The sequence below is a fragment of the Eumetopias jubatus genome, unplaced genomic scaffold, assembly GCF_037043125.1.
Source record: "Eumetopias jubatus isolate StellerSeaLion01/CBP00866 unplaced genomic scaffold, mEumJub1_p1.0 scaffold_9, whole genome shotgun sequence".
NCBI classification, from domain to species: domain Eukaryota; kingdom Metazoa; phylum Chordata; class Mammalia; order Carnivora; family Otariidae; genus Eumetopias; species Eumetopias jubatus.
In genome coordinates this window covers 78,046,164-78,062,258 of record NW_028274815.1, presented here as the reverse complement: position 1 = coordinate 78,062,258, position 16,095 = coordinate 78,046,164, and the positions used below count along the sequence as shown (strand labels likewise).

Genomic DNA, 16,095 nt, shown 5'->3' with positions numbered 1-16,095 from the left:
GAACCGTGCAGAAGACGGCCAGCTCGCCTACAGCTGGTAGCGGTGATGGGTGGGACGCGCCGCTGTGACACCGCAGAGGGACAGGCTCTGGCATGCAGGGCAGGAGGAGTTAAGACAAGCTGGAACTTAGCAGTAAGGGTTCCTTGATCTTCATGTGCCCATTTTGGGGACTTCTTCACTGTCGGATGCTCCACCCCTCGGTGCCCCTCCCCACCCTAAAATGCACGAGGATAGTGGAAGCAAACAGATCTTTCATCTTTTTCTCTTTCAAACAAGCCAACTGCCTAGAAAAGATCTTAATCTTTTAAACAAAGTCAAATATGCCTCCTGACCGTAAAAAGCAAAGAATGCTGCCTGCCACCAAGGCTCAGGTATTAACTGGGCAGGAAAGGCCAGATGCCCCAGGAACGAAGACAAGGGTAGAGGACAGGGAGGCCTTTGTCTCTTCCCTCCTGCACTCTGGCCCCAAGCCTAGCAGGCCCCAGACACCCTGTCCCACAGAGGGCTCTCAACACCTGCTCTTGTGCGACCAGAACCTTGGATCAACCTTGCAGAGGCCCAGCGCTAGGGGCGAGAGGCCGCGCGCGTACTTGCTCAATTAGTGTCGCTCCTCTCCGGGGGACTGGGCAAGAGCTTCTGAGCTTCCCTCAGCCTCAGTTTCACAATCTGTAAAACAGGAGTCCCACCACCCACCTCACCGGGACGTGCTGGGGAGCAAGCACAGATGTAGAGCCACGTGAACGCCCACACGGAGCCTGGCGCAGGGACCCGCGAGCCTCTCCCCTGGGCTCTGCCTCACCTCCCCCGTGTCTAGTCCCACACTGCACTTTTAGGGGGGACACCTGTGAGCCCGGAAGGCCTTTCTTTCCCTCCAGCTGAGTCTACTGACATTTTTACCCAAGGTTCCAGCCGTCCAGAACCTTCACCCAGGTCCACGGCACTTTGCTGGTGCTTCAGTATATAGTCACCGTGTTTTCTAAACCAAACGCTTTTAGGCCCAAAGGTTGCTGTTGGGAAGGGACGGGCGAATGGAGCACTGTTCCTGGAGGCAGTGTGGCCGGTGTCAGACCTGGTCAGCTGCTGGGAGCCTCGTCACCTTCACAAAGCACCCTCTCTGGGCCTCAGGTTCCTTCTCTGTAAAATGAGGAGATGGCTGATGTAAGGGCTCCAGGGCCCAACCCTACCCCAGCCCCCAGGGAAGAGGAGTGGCTGCTCTGTGCTTCGGGGCTAGACATCGATTAGGATGGTGTTCTGAGGGGCAGCACCCACCACAGTCCTCCTTCTGTGGAGGCCTGCTTCTTCCTTCCCCTGCTGAGCCGGGGACCCAGCCCTCTCCCACTTCTCACTCTCTGTGCCGCACAGGGCCTTGGACCCAGGAGAGAGGTTCACTGTGCATGAGTGCCCCACTCGAAGAACACTGCGAGTCAATGAGTGTGCTGCATAACCTATCCAGTGCAGCCGGCGGCGAAAATGCAGGAATGAATGCCTCAGGAAGTCAGGCCAGAGAACACCCGCCCTGGCTGGTGTATCTTCTCACCTGCAGGCACAACCCACCCACCCCAGACTCCACCCCCCCACCCCCCCACCCCCCCCACCCCCCCACCCCCCCCACCCCCGCCCAGGGCCTGTGCTCTCGGCCACCTTTTATCTCCAGCTTCCCACTCCCCCAAGCCCAGTTCTCTGCTGGTGACACAGAACAGGCAGCAGTGGAAATGGGTTCACCTGAGTTAATTAACTAGCGTGCCTCCTCCATTTAACGAATATGGTAGCTGATACAACACAATGCCTTAACCCAGATTCTAAAGCGCATCTCCGACTCCGACGGGAGGAGTCGGTCACCTTGGGTGGGTGCGTGCATATTCCCCTCAACAACGGCAGCAGGGGCTAGTGCCCAGGAGCAGGACAAGCCCAGACTGCTCCAGCTCCCCTCCAGCCCCCCAGTTTTCCCATCTCAGTCAATGGCACCTCCATCCTGCCACTGCTCCAGCTGAGAAACAAAATCAGTGCAGGCTCCTGAACTACTCTGCCTCTCACACCCCACGACCAATGCATCGGTCATCCTTCAACTTCAGCCCGCCTCGGCACCCCTGCCCCACGGCCCTGGCTTCTGACAGTCCCTCTACAGCCCCCACTCTGTCTCTGCGCAGCACTGGCGAGGCCATGTACCCTCCTGCCAGTGTCTTCATCTGGCTCCCACCTGGCTTCCTTGCCTCCCTGGCCAGCCACCCTCTTACAGGCTGCTCTTCCTTGGAAGACATCGGAGGCCAGTTCCCTCACCTCCAGTATGTCCTTCCTAAAGACCAGCCTCTTCAGGAGGTCTCTGGGACAGCCTGCTTTAAAACGGACTTGTGGCCCATGTATAAAGCCATGACCTTTGGGGGATTTTCTATAGGTACTAGCCTGAAAATAAGTCACCCTGAAAACATGCTTCGAAGTGTTGGTGCTGAGGGACGCCTGAGTGGCTCAGTCGGTTCACTCATGCACAGTGAACCTCTCTCCTGGGTCCAAGGCCCGGTGCGGCACAGAGAGTGAGAAGTAGGAGAGGGCTGGGTCCCTGGCTCAGAAGGGGAAGGAGGCAGCAGGTGCTGAGGGGCACCTGGGTGGCTCAGTCAGTCTGCCTTCGGCTCAGGTCATGATCCCAGGGTCCTGGGATCGAGCCCTGCATCGGGCTCCCTGCTCGGCAGGGAGCCTGCTTCTCCCTCTGCCCCTCCCCCTGCTCGAGCGTGCTCTCTCTCTCTCTGACAAATAAATAAATAAGATCTTAAAAAAAAAAAAAAGTGTTGGTGCTGAGCAACACGGGCACAAACCTGGGTCTGGGGGCTCACATCCAGGAGATGAGAGAGACATGCTACGTGGGGGAAGTTCGGGCAGCAGCTGTGGAAAGGGAAGAACCCTCTGGTGGCCTCTGCTGTTTCTGAGCCCTCCCACACCCCACACTTCTTAAGCCGCTTTTTTCTTTTTTTTTTTTTTTAATTAAGCCGCTTTTCTTAAGCATCTTCTTTTCTTCCTTCTTACACCTCATGATGTTTCTTCACTACATGTTGCCTCCTCAACAACAGTGAGGGTCTCTCACAGACCAGGCCTTAGGAATACAAAGATGAAGAAGGGGACTTGGTCAGGAAGTGCATGACCAGAATTGCAACAAAAATATGAATGGGGGACAACCTGAGGGCCACACTGGTGCTGGTAAAAGATCTCCAACCCTCCCTCGTGTGAAGGGCTGGCCTGCTGTGCCCTCCCGCTTCTTTACCGGCAGGGGCGCCCCAGGTGCTGGAGCCAGGGGATTCTGGAGGCTCCTTCTTGGTGAGACCTGACCCTGTGTTGATTCAGTCCTCTCACTCTCATGTGCCAGGCTTCGTCTGTCACTGGATTGCCACAGAAGTTTCCCAGAGTAGCACAAGCAAAGATAATGGAAGCACTGCACTAAGCACTACAGTCTATTGTAAGAGCTGCCTGTGTATTACTGGAGACAATGCTCGCCAGTGTCAATGCATTCTTCTCTCTCCTAGAAATGTCCAGGACTTTGACAAGTCTCATGTCTTGCTCCATTGTCAACTTGGCCACTTGAAGCCCTCACATAATTAACTGAAAGTTCGCCAGTATGTCAGCCAGGAAGGCCTCTCAGGAGTGCCAGAGAAATTTCCAAATGGGTGTGTAAAAGGACTGTATCTATTATCTATCAACTCCCACTGTCAATGAAGACATGCAGTTCCCAGAGGACCAACGGCCAAAGAGATAAGGACAACAGCTTCCCTGTGACCTGTGGGTCAGCTTCACTCTGACCGGAGGCTGTAACAGACCTACCAGCCAATGAAGGAAGGTACTGTCTCAGACCCAGATGCTCCCCCTCGCCCAGGGCACTTGCTCAAAGCTCGGTTCCAGGAGATGCAGCTAGAACAGAGCTCTCCGGATCCTCTAGGGCTAGGTAGGGGCCCTGAGCCCCAACGTTCGGCTGGGTGTGTCCCATGCACTGCCCGAGACTGTTCTTTCTCTTCCCTTTTCTTTTTCCACTCAAACCTAAGGCTGTAAGGTCTGGCCTGATGCCTGCTTCTACCTCTCCGCCCACTAGAGCTGGCCACCTGGAAGCTGGGCCCTGACTTTCTTCAGCTACCGGGGCAGATGCCACCCCACACTCTGCTTCTCTCCCCCCTCCCCTTTGGGAGGGGTCTGTCCTTTTAACCAAGGGAGTGCCGGGAGGCACGTGGCCACAGTTGCTCAACGTTTTTCAGTATCACAGTGCAAAGAGGGTGTGCCTGCCCAGGGCGGTGGCTTCCACCCCAGCTACAGCAGCTCCCTCTGACTTGCCCTGACAGTATGTCCATTCAGCCCATTCCCCCAGTCCCTGGGGATTCAGTGAAGAAGCCATCGTGGTGAGGGCAGGTTCTGGGTACTCATGGCCAAAACACCATACTTGACAGCCAGGACACGTGGGCTGCAGCCCGGAGAACCCAGTTCAGATGAGTTTCAGCAGAAAGGCACATTTGTCATAAAGGTTTGGGGCTGACGTATAAAACTTGAACAGGAATGTGGCTGAGCTGGCCCAAGGACCCCAATATCAGCAGCATAGACACTTCTTCTGGGCTCTCCTCTGTCGACCCCTGTCATCCTCCCCTTCCCTGAAAACGAACCTGTGCTCACGGTGATGTCAAGGCAGCCGACAGGCCCCAACTTTACTCTCCAGGTCTAGCCACTGAAGAGGCTGAATGCATGGACTCTCTCCCCGTCCCCAGCCCAGCTCATTCTGGGGAAGGCAACCCAAGGGTGTAGCTTGGGCCAGGTGCCCCCAGGCCACAGGGCTGGGGTCACACTGTAGCATGAGTGCTCCCATGAGACTCATGAGTTTGGTGGGAGAATCCCCCACAAAGTGGGGGTGGGGGAGAGGCTGGAGTGAATCCTCACAACTCACCACAACTTTTAGGATCCAAATGGAGAGACCCTGTAGCAAGTGTTCCTCAAACTTAAAAAAAGTCAAAGAACTCCCACTGCTAAGTAAGCATAAACATAAAATTAGGTATAAGCTCTTTCCTCTTGGAGCTCTTCAACCACTATAGAACTAAAATAGATCTATAAATCAGCTACAAGACCTGTACATAAATGAACTCACGTTTCTAACAATGTAATGTGGCAGGTGGGGCCATGGCACAGAAGCCATCACACAAACATAGCCCTGACAGACTCCAGGAGACCTCTCCTGCCACCCCTTCTACTCTACGCCTGCCTGGCATGAGCCAGAAATGCCCACAAAGGCCACTAAGTGCCCCCCAGCAGCCACATGGCCAAAATAACAGTGGCCAAGAGCCACCGTTCCCAGAAATGTGAGTTGTCGAGCAGGGCAGGGGAGATGGGGTGACGCCTCCCTGGACTGGGAACAAGGAGTCTTGTTGTTGTTTTGCTCTTTCGCATGACATCAAGAGAGTTACAGGACAAAAGTGCACGACACAGCTTTACGGCTCGCTGTGGAAAAATGCAAGACTGAGGCCGCCGGTCAGGTCACCTTCGTCGAGTCTCCACAGTGGAGGGCTCCTGCTAGGGGCCACGGAAGGTGGCAAACAAGATGGTGGCCGAGACACTTCCCTGTGTGACAGAGCACCATCTGTCTTCCCTCCCCGCAGTCTGTTCACAGCCCCGTGCTCCTCCAGGGAATTGATCAGTGTCTGCTGCCCACTGGAGTTTCTCATCCTGTTTCCAGCTAGCAGGAGAAGGTCAAGAGAGGAGACGGAGAACTGCCCAGCCCGAGATGCCATCTGGCCGCTCACCTGCCTCGTCTGGCATCCAGGGAGAGACACACCTTGTCCAGAGACTCCTCAGGTAGAAAACGTCACGGGCAGCCGTGTGAGCACAAGCAGCAACTCTGCGGGCAGGTGCCTCGCTCCCGTGCCCCCTGGCTCCTGCAGTCCTCCACACACCTCCCTGCCAACGGAGCTGCTGGACAGATGGGAGCCAGGCCCATGAGCGGAGCGGGAGCCCCAGAGTGAAGTCAGGACCGGAGTCAACCCTTAGTTGTCCCACACTCTTCCCGACAAGGCACAACCCGCAGGGCACGTTAACGCAAAGTACAGCCAGATGCAGGTAAAAGGCACAATCTTTTCCCTTGGCTAGTTCCTCATTTCTAAGCACTTTCACATGTATTATTTTCATTTTACGATGTTTATTAGAATATTACTTTCTTCCCTCCACCCCTCTTTGGGACCCCCTGGAGGAAAACATTCCAGATCTAAAACACACAAACCAATCTTTCCCTCTCGGTCCCCACCCACAGCCTTTACAAGGCCCCTCTGGTCAGTCTCTGACCCGAACTCCAGCCTTCATGTTAAGCAACACTATGGACTGGAGAGGAAATAGACCTTCCTAGAGAAGGCACAGGAGAGAACTTCAAGATGGGAGTGACTTCTTGTTTTGTATCATTCATGTTTGATTTCCTTTTCATAAGCTGAAATTAAGTACCTTAAAAAAATATTACCAATATTTTGTTAAAATATTTCAAAATAAATTTTTAAAACCACAAAACTGGGGGGAGGGGCAAAATAAAATTAAAAAACACAAAACTTTATGGAATGGGGTAAAAGACAAAACCTGGGCAACAACACTAATACTAAAGTAAAAAATATATAAGTAAGAAATGTCCTGTATTTCTGATGGTAGAGAAAGGACCTACATAAATACTGTGGTATGTTTCACTGGAAAAGTAGAGTGGGAACCCTTGAACCAGCAAGTCATGACTCAGGACCTCATTTCTCTGGTGACACGTTAACCCGATTAGCAGGGGTTTCTCTGGCTTGTTTTGTACAACTAGTGTGGTTTTCTGTCATTTCTGTCTCTTTACTGTTCCCAACAGGTTTCTTCATTCACCATAGAATATCCTGGTTTAGTAAGTGAAGACTATGTCAAGGGGCTTTGGGAAACAGTGAACACGCTGTCCCCGGCTCACACTGCTGACACACACACTACAATTCAAGAATAAAACATGCATCCTCCCTCTCCTTACAAAAACTCCCACGTCCTATTTGAGGTTTGTCAACGGAAGCAGTGCAGGGAAAGTGAACCAGTGCACCATTGAGATGGTGGCTGGACACATAAAAATGGCAGGCCCCGTGTGGGGAAACACAGGCCTTGACCAAGGTGAGCCTACTTGGGAAATCCTACAGTCCCAAAGACCTGCTGGTACTTTTTTTCTTCTTTAAAGATTTATTTGAGAGAGAGAGAGAGAGAGAAAACACAAGTGGAGGGAGGGGAAGAGGGAGAGAGACTCTCAAGCAGACTCCCTGCTGAGTGCAAAGCCTGACATGGGGCTCCATCTCAGGACCCTGAGACCGTGACCTGAGCCAAAATCAAAAGTCAGACACTCAACCGACTGAGCCACATAGGCGCCCCTTTGCTGGTACTTTTTGTTCACCTAACAGCAAAATGCACTCTTGTAAGGGAAGCTGGGCACCCACACCAGCTCCCAGAGAGGTCAGTGAGATCTGGGCCTGGTGCTGCCTGAGCCTTTTCCGAATGGGAAGCTCCATGATTATGCCAGGTCAGTGAGCAACCACGAAGCCAGGCTTTGGTTATGTTTACTAGAACCAAATACCCAGGCAACTTTCAAAAACTCCACGCTAATGCTAATGGAGCTCTGGGAAAACAAAGGAAGACCCAGCTCCTAGGGCTCATCTAATATGATAGCTACAGGTTTACTTCAAATTCAGGCATCTACGTGCCGGCATCCCTGTGCAGTTTCCAATCCAGCCATTCCCACGGCGCCCCAGTGCCTCCCCCTTGTTCCTGTGGAACCCTTCACCATCCTCACTCCAGCACCTTCAGCAGGCTGGTACTTGGGCCTGAAGAGACACTTACTTACAGGCTCACTCCAAAAACATTCTTTCTTTCTAGACCACTGACAGAGCAGGATTGACAACTTCAAAGTTCCAATGTATTTCAGATGACTGGAGTTGGGTGGATTCTGTTTACTTTTATAATCACTAGGAAAGCTTGTTTTCTAATTCATAAGTGTCAAAGGTTGGCTTCACAAGAGAATATAAAGCTTTCTGAGTAGCCACAAAATTCCATAAAGGGCTATAAATGTGAAGCAACAACCACAGATCAATGAAATGCCGGGAAGACAAAGTTATTTCCGGAACAAGGCAACAAGCCAGGAGACTGAGGATGACTTGCCCAAGGCCTCCAAGTGGGCAGCACCCAACCAGGCTGATTTTAGCTTCTGTACCAACAAACCAAAATCAGGGAGAGAAGTCTGTCTTCTACATACCTTGGAAACAAAGTGGGTCACACATTCTGTAAGCTTTGCCATATATAAATCTCTAGCAAAATGGTATATTATTAGCTTACTTTAGCTGCAAAATAGGAATACTGTTTTAACCAATCACTGTCGGGTAGAACACATAGAGAAGACTCTGAAAGGACTTCTGTGCTCCATATTTTCATATAAAAATAAAAAGCAAGCAGTCCTGATTTTTACATGAGCCTTCTGTGGAGAGAAGGTTTTATAGCTTTAGCTACTCAGTTGTGTTATTTGGTTGGTTTGGGTTTTCTTGGTGGTTGTGTGGTTGTGTGTGTGTGTGTGCGTGTGTGTTTTCTCTGAGGATGTGATATGGTAGGATTGAGACAGGGAAACCAGCTCTTTGGCAGAGCAGCGGGAAGTTAGTCCGGCACCAAAGAGAGTCCTTTCTTTTGCGTAATTCTCCCATGTGTTTGTGCAAGGAGGAGCGCACAGGACCAAAGCTGGAGAAGTCAGGATCCCTCCCCAGGACTGCCTCCCAGTTGGTGGAGGTGGGGAGCGGTTCCGGGGCTCCCTCACTAATCAGTGTTTCCCCTTCACAGGTAGCTCCTCAAAGTGTGGCCCGGAGTGTGCCTGACCAGGGTGAAGAGGGCCCTCACAGGAGGCCTTCCATGGCCTCTCCCATGGCAGCCTGGTCACAGCTCTTACTGCAAAGCTGAGGGTGGCAAGAATGATGAAAACCCAAGAAAAGCAATTTTGAAAAGAGCCACAAGCAGTGACTCTGAGACCCAGGCATTTCTTCAGGCAGTGCTCAAAGCGGTAAGTGAGCTAAAGTGGGCAGGAAGAGGTGCCTACGGACACTTGGTGTCCTCATGCTCAATAGCAACACCTGCCATGGCACATCTTCCCAACCACCAGTGACGATCAGGCCAACAGAGGAGGGACCAGGAGGCAGAGGACAGAGAATAGCTCTGGGGAGGCTTCTGTGCTCAGCTGGCATGACTGGTCCACCAACGGCCTGTAACACACTGTTAGGAGAGTTCATGGGAGCCTGCAATCTGGAACTGCAGTTGTTAGTTCATTCATTCATTCATTCATCCATCCATTCATTCATTCAGTCAGTCAACAGGTGCCAAGCCAGACACTTAGAGGGGACACACAGGTGAGTCAGAAGTGACCCAACAGAGCAACAAAGACATTCAGAAAAGACAAAATGAAATGTATGCCCTAGGCTGTGAGGGAGGTCAGTCTGGCCAAAGATGATCCAGGCACAGTGTGGACATAACTCACTTTAAAAGGCACAGGCACGCTCAAGGACAATTAATTCAGGGAACAGGGAAGCCCAGCATTCTAAAGGACAGAGAAAACAGACTGGAGAGCCATGCGGGGTCAACTGCAGGGAGCCACTAGTACTAGACCACAGAGCTGGGCTTCAGCTAGTAGGCATGAAGAACGCTCTAGAATTCTAGTTGTTTAAATAAATTGGAAAAATCTTGGTACTTTCTTAAACTCTCCTACTGGGCTTTTGAAAACAAACCTCTTGTTTACCTGGTAAGGCTGGGCCGAGATGGCACCTGACATAGAATGGATGGGCAACATCTACAATCGACATTTGAAAAACAACTCTCCTGTCTTGGCAGGTCTCCAGGGCAATCCAAAGGTCACTTTGTCATCATAACAATGAAACCTAAAGCCAGGACATGACGTTAGCTGGAAGGAAGCACTATTCAATTCTGTAAATAAAAGAAAACCCAATGGACATCAACAACCATAAAAGGAACTAACACCACTTGGTAACTGAAGAGGCCAAGCAATTCAGGTCTTTCGCAAACACCTTACACCAGGGCCATCTTTTGCCTTGAAGGGGGCTCGCCATTGATGACCTCACCCTAAGCTGCGCAGTCATGAGACTGCTCCACAAAGGTGCCAGGGACACCTTCCCTTTCTCTGTGGCCTTGTTCCAGAAAGATTCCTAAGCTGGTTGTGCTCTTCTTTAGAAAGAGGACGCTAACCAGTCGGGCTATCTGTGCAAGAACAAGGTACTTTTGCCATTATTTTCTTTTTCTCCAAAATCTGCAGCTGAGTTCTGAAATGTGGAGAACACACTGAGAACAAAGGCCCCCATAAAATGCCTCCCTGTCATGTAGCATATGTAAAATTGCCATCACCAAGAGCAGTGACAACGAAAACTAATTAAAATCTCTACTTGTGCTTTCACATTTTTTTCTTTTTAACATTCTTGGCAGTCAGGTAATAAAGAGATCAGGGGAAAATGTGCCTTCAAAATTTGCTTTCTAGAACTGCTTCCATCTCCCACTAGAAGAGATTTGTAGAAAAACTACAAACTGGAAGCTAGCTCATAGCACATACATCTTTCCAAGCCACCGCGAACCCTCTTGCCAGCCAGCTTCAGGCCCTGCCTCCTTCAATGCGGGCCAGGGTGCTGCCTGGAGAGCCAGGGCGGTTCGCCCCCAACAGATGCAATGTTCTCATCTGGAGAATTCTGCCAGCCCCAGACAGGCATCACTAACACAACCAGGACGGACGCTCAGCCAGCCCATCACTAGGGGTCAATGAGGACTGGGCTCTTAAAGGGGTCAGAGGCACACCCATCAGGCAGGTATGAACACACATCTCAGAATACTGTGCAGGAAGGGAGCAGGCGCTGATCTATGAAGGCAACTGAAGTCTTGGATCAGTTCAGAGACACCCTGCATCGGGCCAGAACTCTCCTAGCATTGCTTGGCTAAGCAGTGCCTGGTGCATCAGCATATTTATTAATCCACATACAGGGGCACAGAAATGTCACTGAAACACAGCTGATAGAGAGTAAGGGCCCTTGGGCTCTTGGTCTGCTTTGGGTTTTAATTCCGCCATCAGACCTGTGGATCACAAACTGTGGGCACTTTGGCCGCCCACCTGCCAGATGTGGCCCGTCCTCCCTACCCCTTACCCCCCATTTACTATCCGACACTGCTAGAGTGCCCCAAAATGGTCTGATTTGTGTTTATTCTGCTCTTGTCATTTGCTCCTCACAATAAAGCCTGCCTCGGCCACAGGGAACCAGTACTCCCTGTCTCAGGGAGGACATTCTGTGGACAACCAGCAAGGCTGGGGCAGACAGTGGGACTCTGGTTTCCACTGGGGTCATCACTCGTACTTCGCACAGATATTGTCATACTTCCCAAATGGCAGGCACACAGGGGTCGTGACTTCTACAGTGACCTTGTACTGGCGGTCACAGATTTTTCTTTCAATAAGAAAGAAATTTTCTTTAAATCATTTCTTTAAATTTACTACATGTAATATTCGAACCAGTTAAATATTTAAATGTATATATACTTACATATTTAAATGCTTATATACATATATGTACACACACACACACACACACATATATACACATAAATATACACACACACCCCAAATTTAATTATTCAGATATAAGGCTTGCATCCATCCCTCCAGGGTCAGACGTGCCCCCGTCAGGACACTGGGCCTAGAGCAGACTGAATGGAACACAGCATCCCAGCCCCCTCCCCAACCACCAACCAGTGGTTTCTTGGTGGGAAGGCGTGACTCTAAGCCCTTGTCCTCTATCATTCAGCTGGGGAGACAGTCTCACTGCAGAGGTTTGTTGCAAATCTAGACTGAGAACGTTTGTGCGCGCGAAGGCTTTGTGGACCAGAAGTTACTAAGTAAAATTTAAGTGACACAAAGCCTTGCTAAGGGTCAGATGAGATACAAAGGCAAAAAAAAAAAAATGCTTTGAAAAGACAGCAGTCAGGATTTAAATCTTGAAATGACACATTCTTTCTGGAGAATGAGACAGCCTGAGGTGGTGAGGGGTAGGACGCCTTCCCTAAGAATTAGGTCTGGGCCTGCCAAGGGCATCTCTTGTGGCTCTACTGGGCCCACAGCAGACACAGGGACACTCTGCTGGGTGCCAGGCCCAAGGGCCATTCAAGTCAAAGACTGAGGCGGGCAGACTGTCACCCTCCCCTCCACCTGACTGCTGAAAAGTCAGTGATGCGGCAGAAACTTACCACCTCTCTAGAAAGGACACTCTCCCCCTACTACCCTTGGAAGATCCCAAGGGGCATGATCCAAAGACTGTGTGGGGATGGGGTGGGTGAGAACTCTCTGTACTTTGCTATGAATCTAAAACTGCTCTAAAAAACAAAGTTTATTAAAAAAAAAAAAAAAAAAAGACTTCCTGGCACTAATTCCAAGGGGGTTTTTAGCGGCCCTGCCCTATATGGTCTAGAAAAAAAGGGGAGAGAGAAGTCCTAAGGATGCCTACAAACATATCAGCAGTGAAGCCTTTTAAGGCATAGGTTCTAGAGATCTGTAGGCATCAGACTTCTTGGAGCAACATTCTGAAAAGCTCGGAAATTTCAAATAAAGTCAAATAAATATAGCACTCTGTAGATCTTAAACAAGGCTGGATGAGAGGATTAAATCATGTACCCAGGAAAAGGTTTGCACAGAGAAACTGCAAAGCAGTTCTAAAAATACCCTGTGATTATCCACCACCGCCGTTTTCGGGGGGAGAACAGGGAGGGGATCAAAGCCCAGTGCCAAGCCGATCTCGCTGGGCTAACTGCTGACCACGGTGCACACCAACCAGACCCACAGCCCCCTCTGGCAGGCGGACAGCACCGCTCTGGTGGCTTCTGTTGCCCAGTTGATCATTAGGCATCAAACAGGAGGAGGACAGAGAGAAAACAACTTCCAAAACGGCATTCTCACTTGTAAACCTCTTTCTTGCTTACGCGTTTATAATTTTGAGTGGGACTCAGTGGGGCAGAACTCGGCAGCCATGCTGGTGGGTATCAAGAAAGAAAACACGAGACAGGTGCGTTAGCCTGTTCCACCTGCCGTAACAAAATAGCACCCACCGCGGGGCTTACACAACAGAAATCTAAGTTCTCACAGTTCTGAAGGCTGGGGGTCCGAGACTAAAGTGCTAGCAGGTTGGTGTCTCCTGAGGCCTCTCTCCAGGGCGTGCACACAGCTGCCTTCTGGCTGGGTCCTCACGTGGCCTTTCATGCCCCTCCCTGGTATCTCTTCTTCTTCTAAGGACACCAGTTGTACTGGATTAGGGCCCTGCCCTTAAGACCTCATTTAACCTTAACTACCTCTGTAGAGAGGCTATGTCCAAATACAGTCACACTGGGGGGGTCAACAGATGATGGGGGCAGGGGGGCAATTTAGTCCATAACAGCATACCTGACACATTATACCTGGCATCCTCTCAACTAAGGCAAGGCCCACATCCAACATCGGAGTTGGTGGCAGCTGCCAGTAAGAGATCAAGGACCAGAGGTCGTAAAACAACTCTCACCTTTCTGCTTGTGGGAGGCGCAGTGCCCTCACACGGAGGCAGAGAACGCGCACCCCCTCGCTCCCCTCCCCATAATTGACCTGCTGGGGTGGGGATGCAGATGGGGGGAGCCTGTGGTCGAGCACATACCAGATGGAAAAGTGACCAGTTCAAGGTCACAACTTCGGACACCACCAGAGCCAGGACACCCCAACCCCATACTGTAAACTCCCGGCCCCAAGCTTCTCCCTCACTCCACAGCTGCTCCCTTTATCTTTACAGCCTCCAGGTCAGGCCTGTACGTGCTCTGAATGCAACATTTAAAATCCATCTTTGACAAAAAGACCCAGAATAAACTAGAGCCAGATGAGGGCTCTATGCAGAGAAGGCTGATAAAATTTCTTTTCACGCAGAATTAAAGTCAAACTCAAATATTTAGCTTATACCTGTATAATTAAAAACCATGTGAAGGTGGCAAGAGCACAGACATCTGTCTTTTTTGTTCCTCTCTTCCTCATTTATTGCTCTCCTTTGCATTTTGATAAGATTTTCTAGTGTAACCTTTAATTACTTTATCTACACAATTTCAGTGAGACAGGGAAATATTCCTCCCATGTAGTTCCCGCCCCTTTTCCTTCTTGTTCAATTGTTGTTACACGTATCATTATCTATATCTATATATTAGAAACCCAAAAATATATTGGCACTATTTCTTTATATAACTTCGCATTTTTAAAGTAGCTGACGGGCACCAGGGTGGCTCAGTTAGGTGTCCAACTCTTGATTTCAGCTCAGGTCATGATCTCAGGGTTGTGGGATGGAGCCTGACATTGGGCTCTGTGCTCAGTGTGGAGCTGCTTGGGATTCTCTCTCCCTCTCTCTCTGCCCCTTCCCCAATGCCATTCGAATGCATGCACTCTTTCTCTCTCAAAAATAAAATAAAATAAAAAATCTTTAAAGAAGCCGACAGAAGGAAAGCAAGTATATGTTCACAGAGTCTGTTATATTAACCTTCTTATTTAGTATTTCTGGTTCTCTTCCTTTTATCCTGTGGATTTAAGTTACCTAACGCAGTGTAATTTCCATACTCCAAGAAAGCTTTGCTCCCATTTGCCTCCTTTATGCTATTATTGCCAAATACATTACTTCTCTAAATGTTAGAGTCCCAGCAATATAATTGTACACCTATCATTTAATAAAATTGTTTTTTAAATCAGTTAAAAGAAGAAAGGGGGGGAAATACACAATACTGTCTTTTATAATCATATAATAACCAATACCGGCACTCTTGGTCTTCTCGTATGGATCTGAATAATCGTCTGCAGTCATCTGCTGTCACTAAGAACTTCCTTTAAATGTCCTGTAAAGCAGGCCTGCTGACAGCAAATTCTTTTTTGTTTTTGTTTTAATTTCAGACCATCCTTCACCTTCACTACTGAGAGGGAGTTTTGCTGGATATAAGGTCCTTGGTTGGTGCGTTTTTTTCCTTTCAGGACTTTGAATATGCCATCCCACTCTCTTCTCCATCCCACCCCCATTGTTTCTAGGAGAGGTCCACTGTTAATCTTACTGGAATTCTCTGGTACACTTGCAGTCGTTTTTCTCTTGCTGCTTTCAAGATTTTCTCTTTCACCCTCTTTTACTACAACGTGCTCGGATGTGGACTTCTTTGTATTTATGCTACTGGAGTTTCCTATGTTTCTTAAATGTGTAGATTGTTTTTCATCAAATTTGGGAAGTTTTCAGACATTATTTCTTCTCATACGTTTTTCTGTTCCTTTCTCCTCGCCTGCTGGTACTTGCATCATATTTATCTTGGCATGTTTAATGATATCCCAAATTTCTCTGAAGCTCTGTTTGTTTTCTTCATTCGCCACCCCCCCACCACCACCATCATTTGAAATCCATAATCTCAGGGTGCCTGGGTGGCTCAGTCGGTTAAGCATATGACTCTTGGTTTCAGCTCAGGTTGTGATCTCAGGGTTGTGGGATCAAGCCCCATGTTAGTGGAGAGTCTGCTTGAAGATTCTCGCCCTCTGCCCCTCCCCCCATTCATGCTCGCTAGCTCTCTCAAAACTCAAATAAATAAATCTTTTTTAAAAAAAGGAAATGCATAATCTCTACCACTCTATCTTCAAGTTTATTAATGCTATCTTCTACTGGTGAACATCTAGCGCTGTGGCCCTCTAGGGAATTCTTCATACCAGTTATTTTACTGTTCAACTCCAGAATGTCCATTTGGTTTGGTTGTTGTTGTTGTTGTTTTTAAGTAGGCTCCATGCCCAACATAGGGCTTGAACTCACGACCCTGAGATCAAGAGTCAGATGATAGACACCCCAACCATTTGGTTCATTTTTATATTTTCTAGCTCTTTACTGATTTATTCTCTAACTGGTCAGAAGTTGTCATCATCTCGGTCTTTACTTCTTTAAGCATGTTGCTTTAGTTCTTTGAATGTATTTATCATTACTTATCCTGGCTGCATTGAAGTCTTGGTCTGTTACCCCCAATATCTCAGCCCTCTCCCGCAGAGTTTCTGTCCCTTTTCCA

At 49.4% G+C, this 16,095-nt stretch overlaps 1 protein-coding gene across 9 annotated transcripts in view; it reads right to left on the bottom strand.

The window, feature by feature from the left end:
* INPP4A (inositol polyphosphate-4-phosphatase type I A) overlaps positions 1-16,095 on the bottom strand; it is a 131,846-nt gene that overhangs the window by 67,519 nt on the left and 48,232 nt on the right. Inside the window, exon 2 of one of the 9 annotated variants that reach the window (XM_028104001.2) lies at positions 9,767-9,905. The exons of the other annotated variants lie outside the window; for them this stretch is intronic. The gene's annotated coding sequence lies outside the window, so the exon portion shown is untranslated. The remainder of the gene's footprint in view (positions 1-9,766; positions 9,906-16,095) is intronic. 9 annotated transcript variants of the gene reach the window in all.